The 10952-nt window shown below is 34.1% G+C and overlaps 1 pseudogene; it reads left to right on the plus strand.

The window, feature by feature from the left end:
- The first annotated feature begins 6330 nt into the window (after positions 1 to 6330).
- Positions 6331 to 10403, plus strand: LOC114255952 (beta-fructofuranosidase, insoluble isoenzyme 1-like; annotated as a pseudogene).
- Positions 10404 to 10952: the final 549 nt, after the last annotated feature.

Genomic DNA, 10952 nt, shown 5'->3' on the forward strand with positions numbered 1-10952 from the left:
AGAATCCATTTTACCGCTGCCCAATATTCTTTACCCGGATTAGAAAGAAACCGACTCACCACACCAACTACGTGAGCAATATCCGGTCTTGTACAAACCATGGCGTACATCAAAGAACGAACTGTTGAAGCATAAGGAATTTTCAACATCTCTTCCTTGTCTTTCTCACTTGTCGGACATTGATTCAAACGAAGTTTGAAGTGACTTGCAAGTGGACAACCAACCGGCTTTGCTTTATTCATGTTGAACCTCTCAAGAACTTTCTCAATGTAGCTTTCTTAAGACAACCAAATCAACCCCTCTTTGCGATCACGAACAATTTTCATACCAAGTAGTTACTTTGCCAGTCCCAAATCTTTCATAGCAAAAGATTTACTCAACTCTAACTTCAACTTGTTAATCATGGTAGAATCTTGACCCACAATTAATATGTCATCAACATAAAGCAAAAGAATAATAAATTTACCATGCGGGAAATTTTTCACAAACACACAATGGTCCGAAGTGGTTTTAGAAAAACCATTATTCATCATGAAAGAGTCAAATTTTTTGTGCCATTGCCGCAGGGCTTGCTTGAGGCCATACAAACTTTTCTTCAATTTGTAAACAAATTTCTCTTTCCTTTTCTCTACAAAACCTTCCGGTTGTTTCATGTAAATTTCTTCTTCAAGATCACCATGAAGAAATGTGGTCTTCACATCAAGTTGCTCAACTTCAAGGTTCATACTTGCAGCCATGCCAAGTACAACCCGAATAGAAGACATCTTCACAACTGGCGAGAAAATTTCATCAAAATCAATACATTTCTTTTGCCCAAAACCTTTCACAACAAGACGTGCTTTGTACCTCAGATTCTTGCCATCATTCTTCAATTTGAAGATCCACTTATTTTTCAAAATTTTCCTCCCCTTAGGCAACTTCACTAAATCATAGGTGTGATTTTCAAGTAAGGAATTCATCTCCTCTTTCATAGCCTTTTTCCAATCACCTTTCTTTGTATGCTCAATTGCTTCTTGGTAGCTCTCGGGCTCCTCTTGATCGGAAATCAACACAAATTCATAGGGAGGATACTTTCTTGAAGGTTGTCGGTCCCTTGTAGATTTTCTCAACTTAAGTTGTGGTGGTGGTTCTTGAGTTGGATGTTCTTCCTCAATTTCTGGCTCAACCTCATTAGGATTAGCATCATCCTCCACATCTTCAATAGGTAGCTGCACATCTCCTCCATTTTCATCATCAATTGAAGATAAAGGAGATGGATCCAAGTTAATGAGATCACTAGTTTTTGGCTCCGGTTGATCACCTTTGCAAAAGTCTTCAATTGTTTGGTCTTCAAGAAACACAATATCACGACTTTGAATGACTTTCTTGTCGACTGGATCCCACAATCTATACCCGAATTCATCACGCCCATAGCTAAGAAAAATACATTGTCTTGACTTACTATCAAGCTTGGACCTCTCATCCTTTGGAATGTGAACAAAGGCTCGGCAATCAAATACTCTCAAGTGCTCATAAGATACATCTTTACCGGTCCAAACTCTTTCTGGAACATCACCATTCAAAGGATAGGAAGGAGACAAATTGATCACGTCAACTGCTATTTTCATTGCCTCACCCCAAAAGGATCTTGACAATTTAGCTTGTGAAAGCAAACACCTTGTTCTTTCCACAATGGTACGGTTCATCCTCTCGGCAACGCCATTTCGTTGAGGAGTCTTCTTACCTGTCTTTTGGTGCCAAATACTTTGGCTGCAACAATACTCATCAAATGGCCCAATGTATTCACCACCATTGTCTGATCGGATGCACTTCAATTTCTGCCCTGTTTCTTTTTCAACCATGGCCTGAAAATGCTTAAATACTTCTAGAATTTGATCTTTAGTTTTAGTAAAAAAGCCCAAACTTTCCTTGAATAATCATCAATAAAAGTAACAAAATAAAGTGCACCACTATGTGTTCTAACTTTTAAAGGACCACAAACATCCGAATGAATCAACTCCAACACATTTTCTTTTTTAGAAGCAACCTTTTTATGAAAAGAAACTCTATGTTGTTTACCCGCCAAACAATGAACACAAGTTTTAAGATGTGTACCTTTCAAACCGGGTAGAAGCTTTTTCTTGAACAAAACTTGTAGCCCCTTTTCACTCATATGGCCAAGCCGCTGGTGCCACAATTCGGTAGAAGTATCATCTTGAAGTGCATTGACAACACATTTACAAATTTTTCCATGCATCGAATAAAGTGTATGAGTCTTCTTGCACTTAGCCACCACCAAAGAACCCTTTGTGAGCTTCCATATTCCATCACCAAATTTGTTATTGAAGCCTTCATCATCTAGCTTCCTAGTAGAGATCAAATTGAGGCGAATGTCAGGAACATGCCTCACATCTTTAAACAACAACTTGCAGCCCAAATTTGTTTCCAAGAAAACATCACCTATGCCGATAATCTTGGACAAACCTTCATTACCCATTCGAACAGAACCATAATCTCCTTTGGTGTAGGTAGTGAAGAAATCAACTCGAGAAGTCACATGAAAAGAAGCACCGGAATCAATCACCCAATTGCTCTCTTGGCCCACAAAATTGATACAATCATCTTCACAAACGACCATGAGATCATCGATAGTAACTGCCGTTGTGTCTTCTTGCTTCTTATCCACACTTTTGTCACGCCTTTTCTCATTGTTCTTGAGCTTTCGGTATTCTCGCTTCATGTGCCCTTTCTCATGGCAATAATAGCACTCAATGTCTTTCTTTGAAAAAGAACCATCTTTTGATTTGTCACGACCTTGATCACGACCATGAGGAGTCTTACTCCTCCCCCTTGTTTTGCTTCGGCCTCTCACAACGAATGCTTCCGAATGAGAAGAACCCGCTGATTTTCTTTTAGTTTCTTCATTCAATAGGCTACTAGTGACTTGGCCCATTATGATAACTCTATCGGGCGCCGAATTACTAACGGTCACAACCAAAGTCTCCCAACTTGCGGGCAAAGAACTAAGTAGCATCAAAGCCTGTAACTCATCATCAAAAATATTTTTCATAGAAGTAAGTTGGTTAACAATACTTTTTATTTCATTCAAATGTTCTGGAATGGGGCTGACATCTTTATATTTTAAATTAACCAACTTACGAAACAGAAATGCTTTATTTGTGGCTGATTTTCTATCATAAAGACTCTCTAATTTTTTTCCATAAATTGCGTGCCGAAGTTTCAGTAGCAACATGATGAAATACACTGTCATCGATCCATTGACGGATAACACCAACGGCTTTTCGATTAAGCCTATTCCATTCATCATCTTTCATACTCTCGGGTTTGCCAGAATCACCCTCAATGGGTCCATATAAATCTTTACAAAGTAATCGGTCCTCCATTTTAGTTTTCCAAGTTACCCAATTGCTTCCATTGAAGCTAGACATACGACCCACATTCCCCTCCATTGATTTACACAAATAAATAAACTCAAATAAACCGTAAGCTCTGATACCAGTTGTTAGGGAAAATATGTGATTCCCCATAAGTAAATCAATCAATGGAAATAAAAATTAATGCAGAAAAATTAAATCAAAAGCAACACAAGAATTTTTACGTGGTTCCCTCAATGTGAGGTACGTTCACGGGATCGAAATCCGATTCCACTATCAACCAACAAGTTTCCAAACGATACACGAATAGTCTCACAAAACCATCGTTAGGTGAATTCTAAATAATCACAAATAAATAAGAGAAAAGACCTCACCAAATAAATAAACCAAAATTTTCAGAACAAAGTTATAAAAGACTAAAAATAATAAACCAAATCCACTTCAAAGTAGAGCCGACTACCTTGAAGCCCAAAGCACCGAATTGAATTTATATCAAACAACTTGCTGTCCACAGCAAACCCCACCGAATTGATCTTCTCTTGTTTTTATGGCAGCAACACACTTTTCCTTCTCTTCTTTTCGAGAACAACAAAGCCATATATATATATATATATATATGGTTTGATCTTGAGTTTGTTTTATCAAACTCTAATTGTATCCAAATTGAATTGGATTTCTAAGTTAGTTATAATATATTAAAATATATTATACTCAAATCAAAACAAATTAAATTTTTTTTTTCCAAAATCAATTAGGTCTCAAACTCCAATAAAGAGATGTACCTCAATAATTCTCCCCCTATCGACTTAGGTGAATAAATTAAGGGTTAATTACACCAAAATCTCTTCAATTATGAGTGAGTATCATTATATCCCTCATAAGACTACTCAGTGAATATCATTAAAACCTTCTCAACTATTATTGAGTATCACTTTATCCCTCAAAAGTAGAAAGGGTACAAATAAAATAAAACTAGTTATGTTTAAAAAATGAAGGTCGAAAATAAAACCAAATAGGATAACATATTACACAATGTTTGTAGCGAGTAATGCTAAAAACAGTGTGATTAAAGGGTAGCTAATAAATGTGTTTCTGGATCGTAGGCCTTTAGATTTTTTTAAATATATCTATTTTTATTCACTTGATGAAGGCCACTTATTTAAATCTTGCTTTCCATTGACTATTCTAACCCTCATCTTTTTCGCATAATTTTCTTTTCTTTGGCTAAAATAATTGTTTAAAATATGTTTTTGGTGTTTTTTTATTTATAAAATAAAATAAAACTAGTTATTTTTAAAAAATGAAATGTTGAAAATAAAACCAAATAGGATAATTAATATTTCCCATTACACAAAGTTTGTAGTTAGTAACGCTAAAACAGTGCGATTAAAGGTAGTTAATAAATGTGTTTTTGGATCCTAGGTCTTTCTGAATCCGGATCCTCGGCCGCCCTACCCGGCAGCCCCCCAAAACAACGTCGTTTTGGGGGTTTTTTGTTTTTTTGTTTTTTTTTCTTTTCTTCTTCTTCGTTCTTGCTTTCTCTCTCTTCGAAACCAGAGGGGAGGGGAGAGGGAGAAGAGGGAGGAATGAGGAAGGAGGAGGCTGCGAGCTCGCCATCGCAGCTCGTCGCCTCGCCGCCGGCCGTCGCAGCCGTCCGATCGTCGCCCGATCCAGCTCGTCGCAGCAGCTGCACCGCCGTCGCCTCCACCTCCTCCTCCTCCTCCTCCCCCACTGGTTATGGCCCCCTCTAGTCCGGCCCTTCCCTTCCTCCTCCTCCTCCTCCTCCTCCTCCCTCCTCCTTCCTCCCTCTTCCTCTCCTTCCTCCCTCTCTTCCTCTGCGTTTTTTTTTTTTTGAAAATTTGCCCCCAAAACGACGTCGTTTTGGGGGCTGCTGGAAACGGCTGCCGAGTAGGGCGGCCGAGAATCCGGACTCAGGTTTTTCTAGGGTAGTTTTTAATAAATGTGATTTTGCATTGAAATTTATTGTTTCCTTATAGCTATTATTATTACCATTGACCCTTTTTTTTTCCCTTTCATGTCCGCCTTTGGGCTACAAACAAACAACCAACAGATGCAAATGGTACGTTTTTTATACATAATTTTATTACAATTCATTACCCTGAAAAACAAACAAACAAACAAACTCAGGGTTTGACCTTTTAACAAAGTATATACTCTAAGTTTTTAATTTTAACAATTTTAATTTTTTAATATAAACTATTTATTTATTTTGTTAAGTAAAGCTAATATAAAAGAGTATTTAGTCATTAAATTCAATAAAAATAAAATTTTAGATATTTTATATACACTTACATTGAATTTAATGGTTAAAATATATTTTTTTTTCGTTTTACTTAATTAGAAATAGACCAATGGTAAAAATTGAAAATAAATTAAAAAAATTAAAGTTTAAATTGACCAATTAAAAACTCAGGGTTCATTTGTTATAAGTGCTAGATTTTGGATTTTTTTTTTTTTTTGGTTGTAATTTTTTCAGAAAGTTAAACAATTTACTTCAACAAATATTTATCTCTTATAAATTAAATTTGAATAGCTTCAATGTACTACAACAGAATAGGGCTACAAACGAACCGAGCCGAGCCGAGTTTTGCTGAACTCGAACTCGTTTATTTAGCTCGAGCTCGGCTCGATAAGAAACTAAGCTCGAGCTCGGTTCGGCTCGTTAACATTAATAGAACTTGAGCTCGGCTTGATTAATTTTTTTTAATATTATTTATATTATTTAAATAAAAAATATTATTTATATATATTTATAATTATTTAATATATAAATAATATATTTATTATATAATTTAAATAAAGATAAACAAACCGAACTTGACGAGCCGAGCTTATGCGAGCTTGAGCTCTGCGCGTTTACTAACAAGCCTAATATTCGAGCTCGAGCCCGAGCTCGACTCGTTTACTAAATGAACCAAGTCGAACTGAGCTCTTAATGAGTCGAGCCAAACTTATTTATGAACAACTTAGTTCAGTTGCAACCCTCCCATACCAATTTTTTTACAAGTACAATCCCAAAGGTGCAGTTCGGGGCAACATTGTATGGGCCCATTCAGTATCAACGGACCTGATCAATTGGAATCCACTTGATCCAGCAATCTACCCTTCGAAGCCGTTCGATCAGTAAAGTACTTGGTCCGGGTCAGCCACACCGGTATAACTGATGAAAACCACACACAAGTCCAAAACTATGCAATACCCTCTAACTATTCGGATCCATACCTCCAAAAATGGAAAAAGCCCAACAACAACCCGTTAGTGTTCCCGATTGGTGTAAATAAAACCGCTTTTCGTGACCTGACAACCGGCGAAGATGGGAATTGGAGGATTTTCGTGGGAGGAAGGAGAAAACATAGGGTGATGGCCCATTGACTTCATGAGGTGGACCAAGGCCCAACACCCATTGCGTTCTTCGGCCATGACAGGTATGTAGAAATGCCTTGAATTTTACTCGGTATCCTTGGATTCTGAAAACGGGTTAGAAGTTTCTATGATTGAGGGAAATATGAAGCATGTTTTAAAGGTGTGTGTGGATGAAACTAGATACAAGTACTATACAGTAAGAAACTATATCCTCCAGATGGATAAATATGTACCAGATAATACATTTGATGATGGTCGGACTGAGTTGAGATATGATTATGAAAATTTTTATGCATCAAAGACATTTTTTTATTTTGGAAAGAATGAGATGATTTGGTGGGGTGTGCTAATGAGACAGATACTTCTGTTGAGGATGTCAAAAAGGATTGGGCTGGAATTCAGGTAATATATATTTAATAAATGATGAGTATAGAATGAATGATAACACTCACTTGTACATTAATATCTGAGAATCTCCTTAGCTTAATTATTTTTTAATGACATTATTTTAGACAATTCCACGAAAGGTCTGAGATGATAGAAGCGGAAAACAGTTACTACAATGGCCAATTGAAGCATTAGAAACTCTAAGAGTTAAAAAGGTTCATTCATATAAGAAATCAAAAGCTCAATTTGGGAGATCATGTTGAAATCAAAGGAATTACATATGCACAGGTTTGATTCTTCTCGTAGATTTTCTATTCTAATCACCATGTTTTGTGGCACCAAAAACAATTTGAAAATTCTATGGTATACACACCTTTTGGATGTGTATCATAGGCATTTTTGGTTACGACGTTGGTGTTTTCGGTTATGATGACCTACTGTATTGTTAGTTGTGACATATTGTGATGTTAATTATGACATTATTTTAATTATGATCGAAAAATTGTGTAGTAATACTAGATATATTGTTTGGTTATAACTTCTTTTTTTCTTTTATAATTATGATTCTCATAGTATTGAGTTATGCCATTTATGTGATAATCAAACTCATAAATGATATAACTTGCATATTGTACACCCTTTTTAAGATAGGCACCATAATATTAGCCAAGACAATTACTTTCTTTAAACACTTCAATGAATAGAATTCACACGCACATGTTTGGTCATGCCTTCACATGGATTGCTGGGTAACATACTAGGAAGTATGGGTGCGAGTACCGCTGCAAATACATTGTGTATGAACAGTTTTATGAATTCAGACAAAAAGAATTAGAAATTATTCAGAATTTGAAATTAAAGGTCCAATTGATTGATAATATGGTCTCACACATACAATTTTGATTTTACACCATAGATTTAGCATTCTGGACATTTTCTGAATTTTGTTTTCACGGTCCATGAATTTTTTCTATGCGCATATTGATACAGCAAAATTTTAAAAAATTAAAATGTAGATACGGTGTGATACATTCATTAAAAAAATATATTTATTATAATTTATAGTAGAACATGACATACAACAATTAAAAAAATAAATGCAAAAGATAATTAAATCCTTTTGTAATGGTCCAAAAAAAATCCTAAATATTTTTTATATTTTTAATAATTGTAAAAATATCGTATATTTATAAAGTGTTTAAAATATGCTTAATATATTGTTTAAATATCTCTACATTTTAATTTGTTTTATATTTATGCCTCTTACGTATTCATAAAAATACTAGAAATGCATCCATACCATACCTGACTATAAGGTTCTAAAAATTAAATACTAGAAATGCATCCATACCATACCTGACTATAAGGTTTTAAAAATTAGATCGATGAGCGAATTAGAAAAGAGATCAAATAGACGAATCATTGAAATTGAAATCAAACCATGATATCATAATTATTTTCGGTATGCAAATGCTTAATGATGTAGAACTTATGCAATAGCATTAATGAAAGTCATACACTAGCTCTGAAAATTATGCAGGCAGATGTTGAAGTGACATTCTCATTCCTAAGTTTGGACAAAGCCGAGCCATTTGACCCTAGTTGGGTTAACATGGATGCCCAAGAACTTTGTGGCCACAAGGGTTCAACTATTCCAGGTGGGGTTGGACCATTTGGGCTCTTGACATTGGCTTCACAACACCTTGAAGAATATACTCCTGTCTTCTTTAGGATTTTTGAAGGCCAAAGACAAGCATGCAGTTCTCATGTGCTCTGATGCTACAAGGTTTGTTTATTTTATGTATTTGTTTTGTGTTATATCTGCTTTTGTAGACAATGCATAATAATAATTATTTTAACTGATTTACCTTTTGATTGCTTTTGACAGTTCCTCTTTGAAGAAAAAGTTGTATAGGCCATCATTTGCAGGTTTTTTGGATGTGGATTTAGCAGATAACAAACTTTCCCTTCAGAGTTTGGTATGGCTTTTGGTGTTTTTAATTCTAAACTCTCTTTTTAGATATCCCCTTTTTAAAATAGGATTGTAAATCGGGCAGGTTTGGTTAGACTGATTGTCTATCCAAGTTCTATCTAAGATGTAAAGGGATTTGTCTAATTTGAACTTGAGCCTAAACCTAAATCTGAAATTAAATTTTATTTGAAATTTTGTCTGAACTTTTGGCCAACCCGAGCCTGTGTTTAACTCAAAGAATTTAGGCTAGGCTAGGCTCGAGTTGTCCAAATTCAAACATCCAAAAAAAAAAAAAATGCTAAACTAATGTATTGTCACTATAATATATAAAAGTTTTAGAGATCAAAATTTTTGGTCTCTAAAAGTGAATTTTTTGTTGCAAAAGACATTTAGGGACCAATTTTTATCATCATGAAGATAGTCACTAAAAGATCGTTCCGAAAAGTCAAAAACAAGGCTTTTAGCGATAAAATTTTGAAAATGTCACTAATAAATAAACTTTTAGGGACAAAATAATTTGGTCTCAAAATGATTTATTTTTTGAGACAAAAAATTTGGTCCCAAAATGATAATAATTCATCACTAATGCCCAATTTTTTTTCCTAAAAATATAATGACTACACTTTTCGCAATAAAAATATTTGGTCTCTAAAAAATAATTTTGTCCCTAAATTTTGAATTCTAAAATCTTAATTTTTTGTAGTGTGCACTTTTTGAAAAGAAAAAAAAAATCTCAAAAAATACAAAAACAAACCATAATAAAAAAATTAGTTTGAGTCATGTGTATCGAATAATAAAATGTATTACATTCTAATATGGTAAGAAAATATCCCTAATTTATAATATTTCATTTTTATTATATAGAATTTATATATATTAATTAATAATAGAATTCAATTTTCATGAGTTGTTAAAACCCTTGCCCAAATTAAATTTGGGTTGACAATTTTCAACCTAATTAGACTTGATGACAAATTTGAAATTATACCGCTTAAGTGGTAAAAAATTTTAAGTTAGAATTGAGTTGCACAAGTTAATTCCGTCTAAATTGTAATCCTACTCTAAATGTTATGATTGATTGTGAACTTTTTTTGTGTATGCAGATTGATAATTCTGTTGCGGAAAGTTTTGAAGTAGGGGGAAAAACATGCATAATAACGTCTAAGGTTTATACAACTCTAGCAGTATTCAAGGATGCTCATTTATATGCATTTAACAATGGCACTGAGACATTCACAATTGAGAATCTGGATGCTGGGAGCATGAACTATCCCCTAATGAACTAAGTAAAGATGTAAAATAAATAAATAAGACGTGGGCTAATTAAACCAAGATCCTCTCAATTATTAGTAAATACCATTTCACCTCTTTATTTTTGAACATGTACATATTGATCCCTCCAATTATAAAAATTGAGGTGGTTTGAAGGGAATGAAAGTCATATATTTTTAAAGTTGAGAAGATTAAAATGAATGGTTTCATGAACAAGGGGAGAAAGTGATACTTTAATTAATTCATATAGTGTAGTTCATCACTTTAATGTTAATGTTTTCTAGTAGTATCATTTTCTTTTTCATTGTTACTCTCTCTATTTAAAATCAACAAATAAGTAATAATTTTTCAAATTAATTGTTACCAAAAAATTACATTTTTTTTTAAATTAGGGCAAATTACACTAGCCCTCATGTCATTTTAGTCCCTATAATTTCAATTGAATCAATTTTGACCATGAATTTTTTTATTTTGTTTCAAATTATAGTCCAATTGTTAACATTTTTTTTTTTATAGTAAATGTGCATATGAATGGCATGCATCATGTTTTTAGAAGTAAAATT

Source organism: Camellia sinensis, chromosome 3, assembly GCF_055761805.1.
Source record: "Camellia sinensis isolate YWXY chromosome 3, ASM5576180v1, whole genome shotgun sequence".
NCBI lineage: Eukaryota > Viridiplantae > Streptophyta > Magnoliopsida > Ericales > Theaceae > Camellia > Camellia sinensis.